This window comes from Vulpes vulpes, chromosome 12 (assembly GCF_048418805.1).
Source record: "Vulpes vulpes isolate BD-2025 chromosome 12, VulVul3, whole genome shotgun sequence".
In the NCBI taxonomy this organism is placed as follows: domain Eukaryota; kingdom Metazoa; phylum Chordata; class Mammalia; order Carnivora; family Canidae; genus Vulpes; species Vulpes vulpes.
The window spans coordinates 64245403-64271253 of NC_132791.1; the positions used below are offsets into that span (position 1 = coordinate 64245403).

The window sequence follows — 25851 nt, forward strand, 5'->3', positions numbered from 1 at the left end:
GAATATTTTACTCAGCAAAGCTTTATTTCAGAAATGAAGAAGAGTTAAAGACTTTCTCAGAAAAATATAACCTGAGGAAATTATCATTTAACCTATATCACAGAAAATGTTATTAGGAGTCCTTCAAGTTAAAAGAAGACTAATTAGTAACTTGAAATCATATGAAAATATATAGCACAATTAAGAACTCTAACACTGCAATATGGTATGTTAAACACTTAACCAGCATAAAGATTAAAGGACAAGAATATTACAATAATGTTAGTGAATACACAGTATGACAAGAGCTAAACTACGACATCAAAAACATAAAAGAAATAGAAGGGTAGAGCCTTGTTATGCAACTTAAGTTGTTATAAACATAAAATAGACTGTTAAATTTGCAAGATGCACAGAAAATATTCCATGTAAGTGGCAACCAAAAGAGAGCAGAGGTATTTATACTTACATATATATTATGTAAAATAGACTTTAAGCCAAAAACAATAACAAGAGACAAAAGAAGATCATGATGTGACGATAAAAGGGACAATTCATCAAGATTATAGCCAACTGTAAATATATATGTAGCCAACATCAGAACAACCAAATTGGTCAAGTAAATATTAACAGATCTTAAGGGAAAATAGACAACCATATAATATATCCTACTTTCAACAATGGATCATCTAGCAAAAAAAAAAAAATTAACAAAGAAACACTGGTTTTGAACCATACTTTAGACCAAATGGAATTGACAGATATGCACATAATTTCTCATCCAATAGCAGCAGAACATATTCTTCTCAAGCACATACTAAATATTCTCCAGGATATGTCACATCAGAGGTCACATAAAGAGTCTTAGCAAGTGTAAAAAGATTGCAATCATACCAGGTTTCTTCTCTAAATCTCAATGATGTAGAACTAAAAATCAGTAACAGAAGGAGAGATGGAAAATACACTGATAAGTGGAAAATAAATAACATGTTCCAGAACAACTAACAGGCCCAAGAAGAAACAATATCAAAAAATCTTGAAACTAACAAACATGGAAACTCAACATATCAAATTTGGGAATGTAGCCAAAGCAGTGCTAAGAGGGAAGTTTATAGTGATACATGTTCACATTAAGAAGAATAAAAGAACTCAACCATAACCTTTTAATTTTATACCCCAAGGAACTAAAAATGAACTAAGTAAGCCCAATGTTAGCAAAAGGAAGGAAAGAACAAAACTTAGAGCATAAATAAATGAAATAGAAACCCCAAAAAATCACAATAGGAAAGATCAGCAAAATTAAGAGCTAGTTTCTTGAAAATATTTCAATAATCAACAAAACTTAAAAAAAATCAACAAAACTAACTTTAGCTATACTAACCAAGAAATAAAGAGAGGACTTCAATAAATAAATCAGTAATGAAAGAGGAGCTATTACAATTGCTACTGCAGAAAGACAAAAGATCATGAGAGACTAATATGAATAATCATATACCAACAAATTGAGGAATGTCAAAGAAATGGATAAATTACTAGGAACATACAATCTATCAAGATGGAATAGGAAGATACAGAAAATCTGAACAGATCAATAATGAACAAGAAAATTTAATCAGTTACCAAAACTTCACAATGAAAGAAAGCCTGGGACCAGAGGGTTCCAGTGGTGAATTTCACTAAACATTTAAAGAAGAAATAATGCCAATTTTTTAAAGATTTTATTTATTTATTCACGACAGACACAGAGAGAGAAAGGCAGAGACACAGGCAAAGGGAGAAGAAGGCTCCATGCAGGGAGCCCAAATGAGACTCGATCCCTGGAAGAGGATCATGCCCTGAGCCAAAGGTAGACACTCAACTGCTGAGCCACCCAGGCATCCCAGAAATAATGCCAATCCTTAAAAGTAAGTGCCAATCTTTTGTAACCTATTTCAGAACAAAAAGAGGGAACATTCTTAAATACTTTTTATGAAGCCAGTAATACCCTGACACCAAAGCTAGATAAGGACATTATAAGAAAATTACCAGGCAATATCCTTGATGAATATAGGTAGAAAAATTCTCAACGAGATACTAGCAAACTGAATTCAACAATACATGAGGGACACCTGGGTTGCTCAGTGGTTGAATGTCTGCCTTCAGCTCAGGGCATGAGCCCAGGGTCCTAGGATCTGACTCCTTGCAGGTATCTCTGCCTCTCGTGAATAAATAAATAAAATCTTTAAACACACACACACACACACACACACACACACAAAAGGATCATATAACATCATCAAGTGAAAATTTTTCCAGGAATGCAAGGATGATTCAACACATATAAATCAATAAATGTGAGAAGCCATATTAATAGAATGAAAGATAAAAGTCATGTGATATCAATAAATGCAGAAAAAAAGCATGTGACAAAATACAACATCCTTTTAGAATAAAAATACTCAACATATTGAGTGCAGTAGGAACATTTTTCAACATAATCAAGGCCACATATGACAATCTCACACCTAACATTATACACACTGGTGAAAAGGTTAAAGCTTTTCCTCTAATATCAGGAATAATACAAGTGTACTCACTCTTACCACTACTATTCAACACAATACTAGAAGTGCTGTCCGTACAATCTAGCAAGAAAAAGAAAAAGGCATCCAAATCAGAAAGGGAAAAGTAAAACTGTCCTTATTTGCAAATATATAATATTTTGTATAAAAATCCTAGACTCCACAAAAAAAACCTGTCATAACTAATAAGTGAATTCAATAAACTTGCAGGATATAAAATCCACATAGTGAAATTAGTTGACAATTCTATACAGGAAATATCCCCCACAAAGAGGTTTTTCAATCCTATTCACAACACCATCAAAAAACAATAAAATATTTAGAAATAAATGTAACCAATGGAGTAAGAGACCTGTACACTGAAAAGTAAGACTCTGAGGAATGACATTAAAGAAAATACATACAAGTGGGAAGATGCCCCCTGTTCATGGATAGGAAGAATTAATATTATTAAATTATCTATACTATCATATGACTCAATGTTATCCCTGTTCTAAATCTAATGGCATCTTTTCAAGAAAATGAAATATCAATCCTAAAATTTGTATTGAAGCACAAGAGGCCCCAAGTAGCCAAAGCACTTCTGAGAAAAAAGAAAAAAGCAAGAGGCATTTCACTTCCTGACATCAAAGTATGCTATAAAGCTGTAGTAATCATACCAGTATGGTACTAGCTTAAATACAGATATGTAGACCAAAGGGACAGTATTAATGGCCCAGAAATAAATCCCCAGATGTGTAGTCAACTAGTATTTGACAAGAAAGCCAAGAATACTCAATGCTTGTCCAATTAATGATGCTTGGAAAACTGGATAGCTTGTACAATTAATGGTGCTTGGAAAACTGGATGACCATACTCAGAGGAATGAAACTGGACCTGTAACTTATATCGCTCACAACAATTTACTTGAAATGGATTGACTTAAACATAAGACTTGAAAATGTAAAACTCAAAAAGAAAACATAAAACTCCTTGATGCTAGTCTTAGCAATGCTTCTTTAGCTATGACACCAAAAGTGCAAGCAACAAAAGATTAGTAAGTTGGACTATAGTAGACTAAAAAGTTTCTGCACAGTGACAGAAACAAAAAAGAACGAACAGATGACTGAATGGGAGAAAATATTGGCAAACCCTGTATCTGATAAGGGGTTAATACATGAGATATATAAAGAGCTCATACAACTCAATAGCCCCTCCCAAAAAAGATGAAAAAAATGGGCAGAGAACTATGCAGACATTTCTCCAAAGAAAGAATACAAATTTTAAAAAAGAAACAAAGAAAATATACATATGTCCAACAGGTACATAAGAAGGTACTCAACATTACTAATCATCGGGGAAATGCAAATTAAAACCACAATGAGTTATTACCTCATACTTTTTAGAACTATCATCAAAAAAGACAAAGATAATTGTTTGTAAGGACATAGAGAAAAGGGAACCCATGGAAAACAGTATTGTGGTTCCTAGAAAAATTCAACAGAGAACTACCATATAATCCAGCATTTGCACTTCTTGGTATGTATTCAAAGGAAAGGAAAATATGATCTTGAGATCTATCTTCAGTCTCATGTTCATTGCAGCATTATTCACAATAGCCAAGATAGAGAAACAACCTAAGTGTTCATCAACAGTGCTCATGAATATATATATATATATATGTGTGTGTGTGTGTGTGTGTATACACATATATACACACAATTTCAAAAGATATATCTTTTGAGCACACACATATATATATCTTTTGAACACACATATATATGTGTGTGTGTGTACAGATATATACACATATATACACACAATTTCAAAAGAATATTATTCAATGATAAGAATGAAGAAAATCCTGCCATTTGCAACAACACAGATGGACACTAAGGGCAATATACCAAATGAAATGTCAGATAGCAAAAGACAAACACTACATAATATCACTTATATGTGCAGTTCAGAAAAAGAACTGAGATGTTAAACATGTTAAAATGATGGTTACCAGGGCCTGGAGATTGGTGAAATGTGGAGAGAGTCTGTACCCTGTCAAAGAGTACAAACTTCTAGCTATAAGACAAATATGATATACTATATGTTGGCTAATTGAATTTAAATAAAAAAGACAAATTCTGATAATCTAATGTTCAGCATAGTGATCACAGTTATTAACACCATTTTATATATTTCACAGTTGATAACAGACTAGATCTTAAATGTTCTCATCACACAAAAGAAATCCTAATTATATACGAGGTGATGGAGTTACTAGCTAATGTGGTGATTATTTTTCAATATATAAATGGCTCAAATTAACACACTGTATGCCTTTAATTTTTAACATGTTGAATTCCAATTATATCTCAGTAAAACTGCGGAGGAGGGAAGAAAATAAACTTTTCTAGTGGGAGGAGAATGATTTGTTTTATACAGTTACCTAAGATTTCAAAAACTATTTCTTGTTTAATACTGAACCAAAAGTTGAAACCAAATCCCTCGTAACCCAGCACATAGTGTGTGCTTATTACATAATACTGTGGAGACCAGTATTCCAAACCATTTGCTTCAGGATAAAGCACACTGCTGCATGCTTACTACAATGTCAGGCACTATGCTCTTTGCTAGAAATACAGAGATTAATAAAATGCAGGATTTGTTTATCTCTCTATGGCCTTACCATCTGGCATAAATGTTTGTTAAATGATGAAAGGAAAGTAATGAGTTTCAGATAATATGGATTTCTGAATTATGGATTTCTTGATTCAGATACAGGCAATGCGATGCTTCTCACGTTACATCAGTTTTATTATAGTTTATACTGCAGAGGCGCTATTCTGTATACTGCTTGTCCAAGTTATGCTTGCTAATAAATAATCAACACAATATTTCTGCAACATCATCCAATTAAAAATCTACAAATCGATACCTGATGTTAGGAAAACATAATTGCTTCTGACACTTAAGAGAATATCTATATTCCTTGGATGAGAAGACAACAAAAAACTAATGAATTTTCTGGTAATCCATTTAGAATTTTTAGCAACTATTTTAATTTTAAAATAGAATATGTGATTTTGGTTTACAACATTTTTGTGATGAAATTCATACTTTCAGTCACCCTGCCAAAAAATAAATGTGTGTTTTCATATGGTGATAGAGTGAAAGAAATGGTTAATCAGGTCAAATTCCATTCAATATATGGAACTCTTAGTGCTTTTGTATGATTTCAGAAGGTTTTTATACAGGAACACACACATACATATGCACTCAATAAAACAACACAGTATTCTTAGAGTAACAGAAGTGTATATTGATCCAAAACACTCAGTTTTTTCTATTGCCTAGGAAACTAACAACCCAGGGCCATCCCTTTATCACAGACATACTGAAAATAGTTAGGAAGGTGGAGAATAGGGTTTGGATTATTTACTATAGAACAGTTTATTGATTCGCAGTGTTACACCCCGCACTCTAAGAAGAGCTAATGAGGAATATATTACTTAACGGAATAGATGTTCCCTTCTCTGTTCTTTATTAATTGCCTCATATATTGAAGCAGAAATTTTCTGAGACCTAACATTACCACGCACATCTCTACTTGGGCTCCTACAGAATTAGCTGGCATTTTTTCATTCCACATGCTAATAACTGAATGGCATTAGCAGAAACCTAGCAGATTTGTAAGGTTTTCCTCATCTATTTTGGCTGATGTGTCCTCAAAGACTTAGCCTATTGTGGTAAATTCTCTTCTGCTGGCCAGAAGATGTCTAGATTTGTATGGGCGTGAATTTTTACTTTCTATTCCCATCTGTTCTCTTATTGTCTTCCCATGTACGGCTGGCAGATGTTCTGGGACTGCCTTGTCACTTTTCTGTGCATTTTCTTCCTGAAACTAAGTTTTTTTTTTTTTTTTTTTGGCTTGGCTTGGCTGCATTTACTTCCTGGAACACTCTCAGAGGCTTTACCTTAGTAATAATTCAGAAATCCTTCGAAAATTCTTTAAAATTAGCTAATTGGTTGCAATCGACTTCCCTATTTTCAGATATATTGTTTTGCTTTGTTTTGTGTGAACATGGCACATGTGATAAAATTCATTCCAAATTTTCAACCGTAAACTCTTTTAGTGCTTTCATTTTGGCTGAAATCAGATGCAATTTAAGTATATTGGTATGTTGGGATAATCTGTCAAATATGTCATTATATACATATAGGACCAGTGACATAATTCACAAGGCCTCTCATGCAAAATGAAAATGCAAGACCCCTTTTCAAAACAAAGTAAGAATTATGCTCTGCTGACATTAAAGCATTCAACAAAGTGTCTGACTTCACTGGCTGCCTCCCATGAAGCCAAGCCTGTCCAAACATTTTTCTGATACAAATGCTCACATCTGAAATAATAAGCACATTTTCACTATTTATTTATGATATTTACATTTATATTAATGATCTGCCTGATAGGACCTCAGAAATATGCAAAATCTTTTCTAGAACCTATTTCCTAGTTCTGTAATATTCCTGACTTGTAAATTTTTCTGCTGAAACAATGTTGTTTGATTTATTGAATTATGTTTTAATTCCTTATTTTGCATTCCTGGTTGTTGAGATGAAGAGCTCCGGAGACAGACAGTAGGTGTGTTTCTCCTGGCCCCACTCACTGCTTCATGACCCTAACAAGGTATTTACCTCTGAAGGTGTCTATCTATAAAATGCAGGTGGGAATTATATGCATCTCTTAGTTTTTGTATTTGTTTTCTAATAGGGATTAAACAAGTTATATTAGCAATAACCCTAGTAGAGGGTCTGACACCTAACAGGAGCTTGCCAATGTTAAACACTAGCTGTGTAGTTAAGCTCTTTCTTTTTTAGTAACCACAGACCTGTAAGTCCTGGTTCTGACTTCCACATCCCCTTTTAATTTTTACCATAGTATATCCCACTCCATTGTTCCCTCTCTTTTCCCTCACCATGTATTCTATCATACTATCTGGAACAGATGTTTTATTCTCTATTACAGAAGATCATTAGTCAGGAGTTCCCAACTCTGAAAATCCTTTCTAATTGTCCTACCAATAAACTTTTTGGGATCACTAGGAGATCTTCAAGATGGTGATAAAGGATTCGGTTTTCACAACTGTTTGAATCCTACAAGCTGCCCTTCATGGTCTCTCAGATGTGGCACCCCACTTCTTTCTACATCTTATGACCTCATGTATGTAATTTAGGTTATGCCCATTAGGCTATGAGTAAACACAAAAGACACTGTTTGTATTCTGAAACTAGTAATTTGAAATCTGAAAAGGCAAAATCACCTTTTCCTTTATGTAATGAAGTTTGTTCTCTCGTGGCTCTATACCAGAATATGGAAAATTCTAGCTTACATGGGCTGTCAAAACTCTCTCAAAGAAACTCTCCAATCAATCCATCTTCAGAGAGAACTGAAGTAAATATTACTATTTCTTTCATTGTTCCAAACACCCATGACATCTGGAGTCATTGGATTTGCTCACCGTTGCTCAATTAGGATATCCCTGAGACACCTGGGTGTCTCAGTGGTTGAGCGTCTGCCTTAGGCTCAGGTCATGATCCCAGGGTCCTGGAATGAGGTACCATATCTGGCTCTTTGCAGAGAGCCTGCTCCTCCCTCTGCCTATGTTTCTGCCTCTCTGTGTCTCTCATGAAAAAATAAATAAAATCTTTAAGAAAAAATTAGGGCATCTCTAATACTATCCAAACCCTCTCCATCCTCCCAAATGTTTTCAATATGTCCTCTAGAACACCCAATTGGTGATTAAAAAATTTCTCTACATTTTTAGTTTCTTATTAACTATGATCTTGATGGAACTTGAGGATTCAGCTTCTAACAGAGCCCCTAGAATAAGATTCTGTATCTCTCAGATACCTCAGTTGTGTGAGACAAACAGCCTGGAGGCTGAGTAATTGTTCTCATTAGGTTCTGATCCAATAACATCTGATAAACAGTAAGCTTTCTTACTGTAAACATTAAGCCTTCTTAGTAAATAGACAACCTAACCTTGAGTTCCTTACCAAATACTTGGATTGGGAGAATTCACATTTAGACTTAACTAGATGATATGTTAGGACTCCCACACAGTTCAGTGAGTTAATTAAAGAGGACATTGGTTTAACTCCAAGCAAGTGGAAAGACAATGCTGGCATCATCTAAGACAGGAAGCAATACATGTACAGGAGCTATGGAGAATTGGAGATGACTAATTTGGGTTCCAGAAATTCAGTTTTGAACCACTTGCCTCTTTCTTTCTTCAAAAACACAATCCCATTCAACTCATCTTTAATTTTTATTTTTTTTCCTCATCTCCACTGCCTTCCAGGAAACTGCCCCTAATTCACTAAAACTGCCCCTAATTCCCACACTGTCAAATTGTTAACAATCTTTGGACTTAACATGAACATATATGATTTATGTAATTCCTGCCTCTTCATTTCGTTGATGTACTTAATAAATATTTTTTCAATGTCCCCTTTCCAGTCACATTCTCCCCAAATCAGATGCTAGGCACCCTAGTTTCTGCCAATCTTAGTTTTTTCTCCCAACTTGCTTATTTGAGCACTTAAAAGATAATTTGATTTAATAAAAGTTTTTAAGCCATTAATACTGGTACTTATACATTATTTATCACCCAACACCTGTTGTCCCCTCCCTACCTTTATAGCTTAGATTGAATGAGTTTTCAATTTATGTATTTCCTGGCAAGCACCTTCAACTCCTTTACCCCCTTTGTAATACTGACTTGCAAATCCCAACCTTGATTGGAGTGTCTTCACAGCCTTTGTTCTAATGTCTGAGTACATAACATTCCAGTAAAAAAAAAAAAAAAAAAAAAAAATGACACAATTAGGCCAACGGGCTTATTTTCCTATTTATGTTTTCATGCCTCAAATGGACACACTGTTCTGCTTGAAAATCCCATTACATGTCCCTAGAAAGTATTCCTTTCTATCCTCACAGTTTAATATTCTGCAGCTTTTTATCAATTTGCAAATGAACTTTATAACCAACCCCAGTTTTTAGTTGCTAAGTATTTTTTAATTTCATAGGATAAAACAAGAATTTCTACATTGTCCCATGACTAAATCTATACACCTGCCGGCCTTTATAGCCATATTCTCTGCCTTTGTGCTGTTACAGTGGACAATGACACTCTTCATCTAAAAATGTTAATTCCCAAACATGTGCTCTGAGCCCATCCTTTCCCACCCTTTCAAAAGGGCTTTCCTTCTTAGATACTACCTCTCTCTAGAAGGTTCTCACTCACTTCATCTCTACTAGGTTGTCCTAAATCACAGAGAAACCCATCATACTTTTTCCTGTCTCAATAAAAAAAAGTCTGTCTTAATAGACTACCCCTTCTAGATACTACACTTCTCCTTTTCACAAAATCCTTACCCCCACCTGCTGAATGACTCTTTGATCCTTTCCAATCTCCCCCATCACATACTGAAACCGATCTTCACTAAACTCTTGGTGACTTAAGTGTGGCCAAATCCACTGGACATTTTTCTGTTTTATCAACAATATTTAGACTGATAGAATATGCTTTATTCATAATAAAACCTGTTGTTTCATGGCTTTTGTAACACTCTACTATCCTGTGTTCTTTTTTCTTCTTTATATTCTTTAGCCATCTTGACAGCCTTTTTTCTTCTCCAAACATTCCCTACATTTGAGGGGTCCAGGGTTCAGCCCTTAGCTTGCTATATCCTCTCCTTAAGTCATCTTATTTAACCTCTTGGCTTTAAGAGCCATATTTATTTTTATGATCTTCCAAATTTCTATCTCCAGCATTAATTCATCAATTAAGCTTCAAACATATTTATCCAGCAATCTTACCTGACATGTTCAAAGATGTAATCACCATTCCATATTTAGCACAACCAAAATTTAACTTTTGATTTCTGTCTCTAGTTGACAGCAGCCAAAAACCTGAATATTCCTTGATAATTCCCTTTTCCTTTTCCCCATCTTCAACCTGTCAGCAAGACCTGTGAGTTGTCATCCAAAATATGTTTTAAATTCATCCATTCTCCTCCATCACCAATGCCACCACACTATTTTAAGCAAGTACTGGAAATTATATTCTATCCATCATTCTGTCCCTTCCTCCTACACTCTAAGTTCTGTCAATGTAAAAACTTGTATGTCTTCACTTCTTTATCTTCTGCATCTAGAAGAGGACCGGGAATATTCTAAGCGCTCTGTAAATCAAGAAGTAATGGACACTCATTCTACCACCACCGTTGATTATTCAATAAAGTCTCTTTTTTCTTCTCTAATATCATCTCTATTTCTTGTTTTCTACCTAAATCTCTGTTTTTGTTTCCATTCTCTACTTTTACTCTTATTAGGTGACTAGGAATTCTTATTTTTCTAAATGAAATATTGTTCCAGGGGCACCTCATTACTGAGTTGGTTAAGTGTCTGCCTTTGGCTTAAGTCATGATCCTGGAGTCCTGGGATCGATGGAGACCCAGTGCGGCTCCCTGATTAGAGAGAAATCTCCTTCTCCTTTTGCCCCTCACCACGCTCATCTTCTCTCTCGTGTGCTCAAATAAATAAAATATTTTTAAAAAATCATAAAATAATAAAATATTATTCCAGAAGATACCTATGTTCTTTAGGTTTCTTTTTCAAGTCAGAAAATGTATGTACACAGGGGAAAAATTCATGACACAGAGATCAACATTATTGACTTGATATGTACACTCTGGACTTTCTTCTGTACATATATACAGAATGTATGGTCTTATTTGGGGAATATAAATAATAGTGAAAGGGAATAAAGGGGAAAGGAGGAAAAATAAGTGGGAAATACCAGAAAGGGAGACAGAACATGGAAGACTCCTAACTCTGGGAAACGAACTAGGGGTGGTGGAAGGGGAGGAAGATGGGGGGGGGTGACTGGGTGGCAGACACTGAGGTGGGCACTTGACGGAATGAGCACTGGGTGTTATTCTGTATGTTGGCAAATTGAACACCAATAAAAAATAAATTTATTATTAAAATAAATAAAATAAAAATACAATAAAGTAAAAAAATAAAGGTTTATTCCTCTATGTATAATTTTATAACCTATTTACATATAACATGAACATATTTCCAAATTAATAAGTATAGCCAACATTACTTTAGTTAACTGAGTTTAAATAACTTTATTTTAATGAATGGGTATTATTTTATTACATGAATTTATTTAGTAACCCTAATATTGCTAAATATTTAGGTTGTTTTTAAGTTATTCTTAAAAAAACATGCCCGTATACAGCAGTTGGTATATACTCAAGGATTTCTTCAGACTAAAATGACAGGAATATACATAGACTTCAGGATCTATTCTATTTTCAAATTGGTCTAGAGATAAGTTTCAGATATCTACTTTTCTTTCATAGTCCGTTATAATTCTTATTCTCTCCAATTCTGATGTTTTCTTCTTTTAGATCACCGTTAATTTATTACATACAAGATATACTTAATTATTGTTTTAATATATAGTTTTGGAATCTTACTGGAGTATTTTATTCTTTTTACATTTAATATTCATATTTTTAAAACTTCTTTCTACATGTTTAGTCTTACTTTTTTATTGGAATTTTAATCATTTGTCTTACTGAATGCTGCCATATTGTCCCAAGACACATTGAATTTGTTTTGTTTTTTTCACTTTCACTTTTGGGTTTACCTGTAGCTTTATTCTATTAATCATAAAAATTTGGAATATTTAAATAATCAAATCAGTACTTTCTTTTGTGGTTCTTAACTTTCATGCCACGTACATAAGGCTCTCCTTTCACACCGAGATACCCCTTCCCTAAATGATTTCACATATTCCTTTTTCCTCAGTTAAAATCATTGCTGTATTTGGAATTTACTTTGGTATGTGGTTGGACATAATATTTTTGTTGTGCTAATCACTAACCTGGTCGATGCAGTACAACTATAACATTTTTTTCAGTTTTACTAAAAAACTAACACATATCACTGTATAAAGTGCTATAGCACAACAATTTGACTTCATATGCATTACAATGGGTTCAGCTAACATCCATCTTCTCATAGAGATACAGTTAAAAGAAGAGTTTTTAAATAAGAGGAAAAAAGGAGTTCTCCTTATGTAGAAAACTAGGATTTACTGTGAGAACTTTCCTATGTATTGAACACCAGTATCAGCTATAGTCACCAAGTTGTACATTACAGCTCTAGGGCTTATTTATCTCATAACTGCAAGTTTGTACCATTTGACCACCATCCTCCATTTCTCCCTCTCCCCACCCCTCCACCTCTGGTAACCACAAGTTGAATGTCTTGTCTTTGAGTTTTATTTGTTTTGTGTGGTCTAGATTCCATATATGTATATTTATTTCACATATATGTGAGATCATATATTTCTTTCTCTGACTTACCTCATTTAGCATAATTCCATCAAGTTCCACCCATGTTTTTGCAAATGGTAGGGTTTCTTCATTTTTTTCATGGTTGAGCGCCATCCTGTTTCCAATTTCGCAGAAGATGATAATGAGGATAATGATTTCAGTATCTGAGAAGCCAAGACCTTTCATTGGTCTCATTTCCTAAATATTCTGAGCTATTGTTATTTTATGACTGTCACATCTGTGAATCAATGCCCGGACGATACACATTTTGGTCATAAGTACAGTAATTGTATTGATTGTTAAACAATTAGCAGCATTACAGTATTCACTGTTTCTACTAAAGAAAACAGACCATTTATTTAGGTGCTCTGTTATGGCTTTTGTGAGGTTTTATAATTTTCATTATATACTGACAATTACTATGTATGTAATGTTTTATGATTTCTTGTTACTGTATATGTGATTCTTCATCCACTGCATTTTTTAAAAACTTATTTATTTATTTATTTATTCATTCATTCATTCATTTATTTATTTATTTATCTGAGAGAGAGAGAGAGAGAGGCAGCAAGAGTGGGGAGGAGAGAGAGAAGCAGGCTCTCCAGGAGCGGGGAACCTGACATAGGGCTTGATTCCAGGACCTTGGGAACATGATCTGAGCTGAAGGCAGTTGCTTAACTGACTGAGGCACCCACCCACCCACCCACCCACCCCCACCCACTGCATTTTCTATCTGGTAATTAGTATTTAGGAAATCTGTAGATTTTTTTTTAAATGTGTTGTTTGTTCCTGCAAGCATCATTATCTCCTCACTAATTCAGATAGATCCCAATTGATAACTTTAATTATCTCAATCAGAACATATGTTAAGATGATAAATTTATACCTTCTAAGACCACTGACTAGCTATTAAGCTGTTCTCATGACCCCTACTTTCTCTGGGAAATCTTTTCCATTCTCATGCTAGGTTGGTCAGCGTGGGCTACCATAACAAAATACCACAGACTATATGAAATAAACAAAAGGCACTTATTTCTCAATGTTCTGGAGGCTGGAAGTCTAAGATAATGATTCTGGATATTCAGTTTCTGGTGAGGACTCTCCTCCTGGCTGGCCAATAGTTGCATTTTTTTAAGATGTTATTTACTTATCTAAGAGAGAGAAAGCATGAAGAGGGTGACAGAGGGAGAAGCAGACTCTCTGCTGAGAAGGAGCCCAATATGGAACTCCATCCCTGAACCCTGAGATTATAACCTGAGCCAAAGGTAAATGCCTAACTGACTGAATCAGCCCATTGGCTGCATTCTTACTATGCCTTCACATAGCCTTTGGACCAGGAGTATGTGCAGAATGAAAGGAAGAACAGGAGAGGGAGTTCTCTGGTAACTTTTCTTATAAGGACACTAATGCTAGTGGATCAGGAACCCACCCTCATTGCTTCATTTAACCTTTATTACTTCTTTAAAGACCCTATCTCCAAATACAGGCCCATTGGAGGCCCTCCACATACGAGTTCTGAGGGGAATGTAATTAAATCTACAGCACATACCTTATAATTTAAGTCTCAAGTTTAACATATCATCTGTATGTCAGTAACTTCCCACACTTATTGTGGGAGGTCATGAAGAAGACATGACCTAAAACCTGGACCTGGCCAACGCAAGGCTCCTTACTCCCTCCCCTGTCTTTGGAATAGGCATTCTGCTTGCTTTCCCTACTCCTCGATGCTGCCCCAAAGACACAGCCTCCAGGTAGTAAAGTAATGATGAGACCATCTGAATGGTGTACTTGACTGAACTCAGTTAAGGACTCTATATAAGCTTGTAAAAATCTGGTGGCACAGGCGCAAATGTACTCATCTTGAGTTGAGGTAGGCTTGTAAATATGTTCCCTTGCTGCTTAAACCTGCCGGCTGCCAATCTGGAGTGATCTGCCTCTTTGTCCTGTCTCTCTCTGGCCTCAAGATAAAGCAGCCGGTTTCAGATTACACCAAGGAAGCTCCTGGGCTTTCAAAGCAACAAATCCTCAGAGACCTCTCCATCCCTTCCTCTGATATCCAGATTGGTATTTCCAACTCTCAATTAAATAAGGGATTTAAATTTATCTTTGCACACCACTCCCTCAAACCTAAATAGACTATAGAGTCACAGTTTTGTTTCATTTTGTTTTCATCCTTATCCCACCACCCCCACCGCTGGATCTTCAAATCCACTCTTCCCACTGCACCTGACTTTATATTTGGGCTCTCATTTGTTTTCCTAGATGGGTGAAGGTGTCTTCTATTTCAACTTTTTCGAAGCTCCCTTCCCTTAAGAGACTAGATTAGTTCTCATTAACTTTTCAAATGTCACTCTCTAAAGCACTCAGTCTATGGGATACAATGCTATACAGTGCATATCTAAGAAAAGTTAACTCCAGGATTAGCCAGAACCATAATTATCTGAATTTTCTTTATCTTCTTTGGAAGTTTTAAAATGTGTCATAGTACATATTCTGGGTTTCCAAAACATGTAATTCAAATTAAAAATAAAAATCAGCAAAAGCAAAAACAAAACACTGATTAAATAACTGGATTATGAGTTTTGCTTAATTATTACAGATTTTGAGACTTTCTTTCAGACACCTTACTTCCTTAGGGATATATTAGTTTTCATTACATTAAGTATAGGACTAGGTAATGTATTTCTAGTACACTGGAGATGAGGTTCTAAGTCTCTGCTCTGTATTAACAATATATTATAAGCTAAAAATGTGACATTTGGATATGTCTATAAAGTCTAATTTACTTGATTTTTTTTAAGATTTCATTTATTTATTCATGAGAGACACAAACAGAGAGATAGAGAGAGACAGAGAGATAGAGAGAGGCACAGAGACACAGGCAGAGGGAGAAGCAGACTCCATGCAGGAAACCCAACGTGGGACTTGATCCCGGGTTTACATGATCACACCCTGGGCTGAAAGTGGCGTTAAACTGCTGAGCCACCTGGGCTGCCCTACTTAATTTTTAAAAAATAAAACCATGGCTGTGAGCACATGAAAATCCAGCAAAGCTCAGGTTTCTGGGACTTCCTGGCTATTGTCTTAGTTCTGAAGCTACAATACTAACCAAAAGCAAATGATAATACTAGTTTTTTTTTTTTTTCTCGTTTTTACAGTACAGCACTACAGCACTTAGAGATCAGAGGAGAAAAAAATCTAAGATCCTAACTTTGCCTCAATATAATTTACCATCTGATTGCCAGGCAAAATATTAAAAAAAATACTTATTGTTTTGCAAGGTCTAATAAAGTCAGTCTGTAAGTCAGAAACCTAACAAGCAGGATAAAAGTTGAAAAACAACAGAAAAACAAAACTTAGTTACCAGATAATGTGTTAACACAGTCAACTAAAAAGACAGAATTTTTCCAACCTCTATGATTTTTTGGTAGGCTTGTTTTTTTTTTTTCCAATGAGAGCCTCCCTTCCTCCCAAACTCATTTCCATTTTTTAAAACATTACCCAGAGACTCTGGATACACTATTCTTAATCCATTCCTCTTATCTCTTCTTCTACTAAAATACCTTGGACCAAAGCACAACAAATATAGGAAGTGTCTGAAATGTGGACTGCCTAGGGACTTAAGGATTTCCAGAACAAGATGTGATGAGTTCTCTGGACTTCCTGAATGCTTCCTGTATGTTTCAGACAAGGCACTATAGAAGTTTCCAGTCAGGAACCGCCAAAGGAGACAGAAAAATACTCCAAAAGACTCAGGAAAAGAGGATATAAGAAGAGATGGCCTTTTTGGTAATCCTTGTCCAGCCAAACACCAACAGAAGAAAAATCACTTTCTCTGTCTAGTTCTCTAATGAGATGTTGGGGAGTGGTGACAGTAAGCACTCCACCTTCCTCTTTGAGCGCCCTGGGGCTTAACAGGGAGTTGACTTCCCACCTTAAATCAGAGGCAACAAGTCTGTGCAAGTCCTCTGGCTGCTTTCACCCAGAGAGTGTGAGTAAGGCTAAGTGGGGATATGGCCTTCCATCCCACCCACCTGAAACCTGGCAGGGCCCCACTTCTGCTTAAGTGGTGTTGGCAGGACAAGTGATGTTGAATATAAACACTGGTCCAGCCCACAGGCAACATATCAACAAATAAACTGCCTATAAAATATATATGTGTGTGTGTGTGTGTATATATATATATATGTTTAAATATATTAAAAATGAATTATATTTAAATGTTACATATTTACAGTTATACAAATGTATAAGTTTATTATTATACATTTTTAAACAGGAACAATTCTGGAAATGACATAATTACAGAAATGGAGAGAACAGATTAATAGTTGCCAAGGGGTGGGGCCGTGAGTATAAAAGGTCAACATAAGAGCCTTCTTGCTAATAAAAGCACCAAACAGCACTTGGATGATATGCTTGGGAGCCATTAAACAGCTAAGTTACCAACAAAAAGCACAAACATGGGGAACTGGGTGGCTCACTGGTTGAGTATCTGCCTCTGGCTCTGGTGGTAATCCTGGGGTCCTGGGATGGAGCCCCAGGTGGGGCTCCTTGCTCAGCAGGGAGGCTGCTTCTCCCTCTTCCCATGTCTCTCTCTGTGTTTCTTTTGAATAAATAATTTAAAAAAAAAAAAGCACAAATAGGGCAGCCCCGGTGGCTCAGCGGTTTAGTGCCACCTTCAGCCCAGGGCCTGATCCTAGAGGCCCAGGATTGAGTCCCACACCAGCTCCCTGCATGAAGCCTGCTTCTCCCTCTGCTTGTGTCTCTGCGCGCGCCTCTCTCTCTCTCTCTCTCTCTCTCTCATAAATAAATAAATCTTTAAAAAAATAAAATTAAAAAATTAAAAAAACACAAATATGTAAAAAGTATGGCACTAAATACACCTTGAAAAGGGCTCTTGATTAAGGTATGAAAAATGAATAATCAGTATTATCTGGCCCCAACTAGGATGTATATTAAGAAACTCCAATTTTTTGCTCCCCTGTGCTTGTTCATGAACGACAGTGAAAGCACCATGTATATGGATTTGGGGGCTACGGTAAGTTCTAGCAGGCAGGGTGAATTCCCAACATGGAATCCATGAATAATGAGAATGGACTGTAATTCTCAGGAAACCCCTGGGTACCAGCAAACTAAGATCATAATCACAGTCCAAATTAAGAGAGAAAATCGTATTCACAGCCAATATATATATGAGAAGCAGCTTCTGAAACCAGCCTATTTATAGTGTTCTCTTTTAAAGGATTACCACTTCCATCAAAGCAACTCGAGATTTTTATCTTTACCCCAATGATGCATTGTGAAAATGTCTTTCAGCTTTGAAATGCTGCCATGCCATTTTTTTCCTTTCACAATGTGCCTTTGTGCTTAGTTTATACGTTTTCCCATATTCTGATATCAGAGTTTCTATTTATTGACTGTCATTCTATATAAACAAAACAATAAAAAGTTACTTATCTTCCATTGTTTTTGCTATTCTTATGCACAACCTGGTAAACCTGGAAATGGTATTTATGTCCCTAAATTTACAGAGTAATTCTCTAGAATTCCTAGAGGCTGTCTCAGAGTTCGTGGTAAACTGAGAATGTTTTGTTCTTTATGCCATAACAGTTGCCAAGAATGCATTTTACAGAAAAATTGAACAAAGACTCTTCTATAGCATGAGATCAATCAAAGCAAGAGAAACTGTACACCCCTCAGGTTGTAGTGTTGGCATGAAGCAAAATAGCTTCTAGCTTTATCAATAGAAAGGGCGATAATAAAATATTGGCATTATAGGAGAAGATCAAAACTGTTTTCCTTTGTCTTCCTAGAGTTTTCTGATTGCTTATAACAGAATAAGGGTAACATAATGGCCAACCCTCTTAGTTTTCTATATATAATTATTTTCAACTGTCTCTTCCTTACTGATCTGTAACATTTTTAAGAGACTGCATGTTGGAGTTGACTCTGGAACATCCAGCTCAACTCTCCATTTGTGTAGCAGCAATGTGGTTTGAGGACTGACCTTCCAAAGGTAACTCTGAATAGTCTAAGACAGTCAGTTGCACACTGGAGTCACCTGTGGAGCTTTTAAAATATATAATGTCTGGGTTTGATCCAGACATTCTCATTTAATTGGTTTGAGGTAGAGCCCAGGCTTTTAAAACTCCCCTGATGACTCTAAACTGCAACCCATGTTGAGAACTACTGGCTTAAACTAGCCATGCTAATTCCAGCTCCCTTGACATTGATTGATTCAAAATAAGGGTCGAAACCACCAAAACATGGCATTTTTATCAGTTGTGATTAGTGTCAATTGTCAACTTAAAAAAAAAAAAAATCCTAGAGAAAAACCAACCAGGCATAGCATGGCCATTCTATAAAGTCTTCAGAGATCCAGTCTGTGTCCTTATTTCCATTCATTAAAATTTTATTTGAACCAGAAAGAAGGAGACTGAGAAAATAAGGGTTCAAAATCCTTTCTGTTAAAGATCATTCCTGGGAGTCCCAAGTATTACACTATATTGACAGGACTTAGAAACAGTGAATGATCACTCTCCATAGATATTTCGCTTTGAAGCTTCACATATCTCTTGTGCTTGGCAAAAACTTAATCACATAACTATAATTATCTACAAGGGGGAATGTAATTTTTAATACAAGTGCACTGTAGCCCTAAACAAAAGCATATTTTTGTTATTTAGAGACTAGGGGAGAATAGACTAAGAACAAAGAGCAGTTATTACTTTACCATTTTTAATAGCTGAGACTGGTTCAGAACATGACCCAAGCTAGGCAAAAGCAGAGAATTAAAGTAAATATAGAAAGAAAGAAACTTAGTACTTAGCTACATCATTAAGTCACTGAATCCACCAACCTGAAGACCTCTTAAGTTAAATTCATGAAGTCAATAAATTTTCTTATTCATTCTGATATGAACAAGTTTTCTGTTATATGCATTTCGAAGCAGCCTCCTGATTAGAAGAGCTAAAGACAGTTTACAGTCACTCACTTTATTTTACCAAAGGGTGAATATATTTGCTTCATATGAAAATAAAAGTAGCAATTTACCATTCTTAGATTGTGTCAAATCTGTTTGCAATTCACTCTTTTGGTCTAGAAAAAGTAAATCCTTTTACTTTCCTATAGTAATCAAGTTGCCACAAGTTGAAAAATATGCATAAACCCACTGTATAATTAGTTTAGACTAGGAATTAAAAATATTTGGGTTCAGTATTCTCTTCTTGAAATGAATTCAGTGTGAGAAATCAATATTTGTTTCTATTGGACTCAGACAAGAAAGAGACTGAATGTTTCCAAACCCTCTATGAATTTCCTTTTAGTAAAATGGAAAATATCATGTGGAAATTATACCAAAACATTCTCTTTTTTTCTCTTTCCCTAATTTTTATGCTACTCTGTGTAACCAAGAAGACAACAGATACATGTGATTGGATCTGGGAGCATGTAAAGAAAATCTAAATGAATTTATACCAGGTCCATCAATTACAAAGACATCACTCAGAGCTCATATCTTGTCTTCAATTCACAGGAAGGTGTAATGACCTAATAGGGGCCAAAGCCCAGAACAAATAATCAGAAAAAAAAGATATTTATTAGGTCTCTCCTGGAATATCACAAGTAAACCATTTACCCCTGTGTTAAGTCAAAACTTACCCAGGAGTCAGGAATATTAATATCAAGATGGGCTTTATACCTCTTTGTGTGGCATTAAGCAAATAATTTAGCTTCTCTGCTCTTGATATAATCAGATAGAAAATTATTAGCTCTGTTTGATGGTCTGACAGGTCTGCTCCTATGACAAAGTTGTCTAACTGAGTCTCGGTTTTAGTTCCTTATTTAGAAAACAGTGTTGGGCCAATTCATGTCCAGTCTCTCTCAAAGTGATTCATTCATTCTCTCTCTCTCTCTCTCTCTTTCTGTCTCTCTCTCTCTCCTTCCTTCAAAGATTCAAACTCCTTTTACTAATGAGGATGGTTTTCCTATAGAAAGGGCTGGGAGACAGCATTTGTTAAAAATGATATATGGAATACATAATTGGCCTATTAAATAGGCCAAATTTAGTAAGATATAAGCAGAAAATGGCCTATTTTTCCTGGTCACTCACTTTGCCTTGTTCTTTGGTATCATTTCAGTAGATGCCACAGCCTTCTGGTTACTATTAGGTAAATAGAACTCACTTCCAGGTGGTAAGAATCCCGGGCAATCTAATGCAGTATTTCCATCTCATACCCAATGCAATATTCTCCTCTCATCCTCAGACTGGACACAAGTCTGGGGATCTGTATTAGAGAAGAGGTATGTGTCCTGTTCTCTCTCTTCTCTTGGTCCAAATGTACCACTAAGACTTGCTGCTTCCGGCTTCTCCAGGATAAGGGATAAATAGAGTTAGAGGAAAGAGGAAAACTCTGACCTGTGCTTTTACAATATGCCCTCTGCAAGGCAATTGCCCAAATGTGCTTCCTCGTGGGACACACAATCTGAGATTCCCTACTGAGAAGCTCCCACTGTACCTTTGCCTGATGCAGGCTATATATTCACCATCTGATTGCTTACCATGCCCATAACCCCTTACTTCCAAAAGGAAACCTTATACTCTCTTTCTCCTGGGATCCCATCACACCAAGAGACATTCCTCTTGGTTAAAGTCCTTTTAAGCTGGTTATAGTCTGGCTATGTTTTATGCATTCATTCAGCCCCTTAGAAGGCATATACCCCTTCTCCTCTAATGAATGAAGCTTGTTCCAAAGGTGAATGTTCTTCTGGCTTCAAATCAGAGGTGGTTCCAGTCAACCACTTCCTTCAGGTTTCTCCAGATGAAATACAGCCTTTTCTTTAACCTACAAAATGTAAGGGATACATGTCTAATTTTCCAATAATTGCTTCCTACCCTCCTACAGTAGCAGGTAAGAACAGGCCTATGTGCGCATACATTTTGGTAGCACCCAGCTAGAAAATAAGAGATGTCATCTAGAAAGTTAAGAAATGCCATCTCACCAATGGGTTCTTCGGCCAGTCTTATTTTTTGCTTGAGAAGATTCAGCTCCTTTCTCCATACCCACCCAAAAAACAGAACAGAAAATACTGTAGCACTTATGGCACAAATTCCCACTGAAGGATCTTCCTATTTAACCACTGTCTGGCCTTTACCTCTGTAGGCTGGAGATAGATGATGTGGCCATGATCTCAGAGATGGTGATGGTACTCCAATAAGACTTTCATATGTTATTGTGTTTCCTTTTAAAACATGGAAAGAATTATTACCCATTATCCTTAGCTATAAAGAAAGATTTGGTCAAAATCCTGAAACAACTAGAATATATTTAGATAGAAAGAGGAAGGAAGGAAGGAAGGAAGGAAGGAAGGAAGGAAGGAAGGAAGGAAGGAAGGAAGGAAGGAAGGAAGAAAAGAAAAGAAAAGAAAAGAAAAGAAAAGAAAAGAAAAGAAAAAAGAAAAGAAAAGAAAGAAAAGAAAAGAAAAGAAGGAAAAGAAAGAAAGAAGGAAGGAAGGAAGAAGGGAGAGAAAAAACAGTTCATAGTGAAAAGAGACACAAAGGCTTACATTTTATGAGCAAGGCTTAGAAATAGGAAATCTCTTTGAAAGAATATTTTGAGAAAATATTTTCTAAATTACTCATAAGTTTAGCTCATGTTACAATAAATTTCATGTGTGAAATATTTAAAATCTTTCTGCTTTTCTCTGGATGACATGTTTTATGCACATCTCTGTTTAATAGAACATGGAAACTATTTTATGTTTTAATCACTTCCTTTTTCAGCAACAGAAACTTTGCTAAAACTCTCCTATTAAGTTCTCAAGGGTGCATGTGAATTATACTGCAGCCAAACAAATAAAACTGCAGTTGAATCATCAATGTGATATCTATGTTATTTGGGATATGGGCTTTCTGGGAATTCCCCCTTTATCCTACTTCCTGTTATGGCAACATTCTTCTGCATGGTAGTCACTGGTTATTAGAATTAATCCTATCAACTTCATCATAATTAATATTAAATTTATTTTTATTAACTTCCTAGACACAGGGGAGCTATGTTATTCTCTAAGCAAAGAAAACTGGTATGTGTTCTCCTCCAGAGTTTTCCATTTGGAGCCAATCAGTTCAAATAACAGACTCATTGGGATGGAGATCATTTTATAACCATAGTTATCATCCCCATAATCACCATCATTATCATCAAGAGTACCTACAATATGCTGAGTTTATAGCAGGTGCCTTAATTATATCATCTGTAACCATCAAGTCACCTGGGGGGACTGCTATGGAGGCCTCTATTTTCTCCTCTTACAAGAGTGTGGGGGGGTTTCATTAACAGGGTAGTTTGGAAGCTGAGCTTCATTGGGTCTTGAGCTGAAGTCCTCTCTGGTACATTCTGAGAAAGGGTTCACTGATGCTATTAGCCCCCGCACCCCCGCCATTGTCTGACAGAGCTTAGAACAGATGACATGGAACATTCTCCCTGGGACTTATGAATCATCACTGGACCAATATAATTAACAGCCTGAGGACCAACTATACCATTTGTCAGTTATATTGGGAGATTTTTTTAAAGTAAGGCAAGGTAACCTCAGATGGGAAGAAAAAATGCAAGCTAACCAAGAGAAAAAGAAAATCCAGTTCACTTAGCTATTCCTCTCTGTAGGGCAAACAGTGTGGACACATTTTTATCTCCATGAGAGAGTCTCCTCAGATGGAGTTTTATTCATGACCTCTCAGGTTGGCCTCCTTCCTCACCCCTACTAGTTTCTCACCTGAGAATTACAGTAGCTTCCCGGGAAAACTCCAATCCTTCCAGTAAAAATGTGAGCAGTTCTCTTACTTCAAAGAGTTGCACACTGTTTATTTTCTGACCCTATTCACAAGTTCAGAAGGGGGTGAGAAACTTTCCCATTGAGGAGAGGTGAATAAAAGACCTACTGCCCCAGTTCAGACTCTATCACAGTCGGGGAAGAGTTTAACATATTTACAAAAAACTTTTCAGAGACCACAGAGTCTTAGCTCATTGGGGAAAATAATACATTACCAGGGTTTGACCTTGCACTTGAGCAACAAATTGAGCAACAAGGTTTCCACTCTGTGCCTGCCTTCCCTCACTTGTATACTAAAAAGCATTTGACTCTCACTTGCCTACCTCAAACTCAAGCAGTCACACAAAGAACCACAACACCCTACACATTAATTTCTCTCTTTATTCTTTGTTGCCCAGAGGAACTGTACTAAAGTAAGGCAATTAAACTGCTTACCTAAAGTCATACAGCATTAATCGGCACAGAGAGGATTCATATGCTCAGGATCTTTCAACTACACTATTAATACAACTAAAATAACTAGAAGCACCAATAATACCCAAAACATTCCAGAAGAGGTTTGGGTATTGGTTCCAGCTCCCATCAGTAATTTTCCAAATGCTTTTAAATAATATCTGACCTTCTCACAGAGATATTAGATGAGAAACAGGGAAACTCAATACCACTATCCTCAGGCATGATCCTCAAAGCCAATAATGGAAATTGGAGTAGCCATTTTAGAAGGTTTCCGAGGATAGCCTTTATGTTACAAGGAATTTCTTTATAGGCATCACACCAGCAAATCGTTCGGGGGGGGGGGGGGTGAATCATATTCAATTTCATGACTTTCACTTTTACATCAGATTAAAGGCTACTACCAAGGGTGCGTGGGTGGCTCAGGGGTTGAGCATCTGCCTTTAGCTCAGGTCATGATCCTGGGGTCCTGGGACCAAGTCTGCATCAGACTCCCCACAGGGAGCCTTCTTCTCCCTCTGCCTATGTTGCTGCCTCTCTGTGTCTCTCATGGATAAATAAAATTTAAAAAAATAAAGGCTACTACCAGAAATCCTTTAAGTAAATTATTAAAAGTTAAGAAATCTTAATATTCAGAAGCATATTAATATATTTGATTGCTCTTTCCAGCTCAATATTCTAAGAAGACCTACTAAGTTTTAGCACTTAGATAAGATGCTGAAATCCTACCAGGTAAATCCACACATGCATTTAGTTGGAATTCATACAATTTGGAGGGAAGACTTTTCTTCCAGTCATCGATATTATCTTGAATTAATTATGTCCCACCATTGATACCATTTCAACTTTTTCAAATTATGAATTACTTACAGTAGCCTCATTATTATAAAATTATTTTGTTTTTCTATTATTCTCCTATAGATGTATCTGGAATAATTTTCTATGATTTGTTAACAACTGGACTTTATGATACATATCAACTTAGGTTCCAGAAGTATTTATTCTTAGCCCTGTCACTAAGGGAAAACTATGCATAATCTACCCTCCCCTCCAAATTTTATTATCTGGTTATATTTCATTATGAATGTGCTACCTAGGAACACTGGATTTTTAAAATAAATTATAATTTACCTTAAAATTAAAATATAATTATATTAACTTCTTTAGGGTTTAAAATACAAAATCACAAGTGTAAGATCATGTTACTCTGTACCTAATAATAGGAGATTCATATTGACCAATAGCAACATTTTTGCTGAAATATACTAGAATGTTTTTTATAATACTGTGTTATTACAGAGTTCTTTTATCTTCTGGAAGTGGGAAGGCGTATATGTTAGCATCCTACAGCTGCCATAACAAATTACCAAAAATTGGGTGTCTTAGAACAACAGAAATGCATTGTCTCATAGCTCTGCATGCCAAAAATCCAAAAATCAGTGGAGTTATTTCCTTCTGTGTGTTCTAAGGGAAAAACTGTCCCATGCCCTTGCCCTAACTTCCAGTGATGGCTGGCAGTGCTTGGTGTTGCTTGACTTTTAAATGAATCCTTCCTATCTCTGCCTCCAACATCATGGTATTTCCCCCTAACCAGAATTACCTTTACCACCTTCATTCCTACCCACTGTCA

The 25851-nt window shown here is 36.0% G+C and overlaps 1 pseudogene; it reads right to left on the minus strand.

Moving 5' to 3' along the window:
* The window catches only part of LOC112912245 (cytohesin-3-like), a 72056-nt pseudogene extending 58926 nt beyond the window's left edge, over positions 1 to 13130 (minus strand).
* Between the last annotated feature and the right edge of the window lie 12721 nt (positions 13131 to 25851).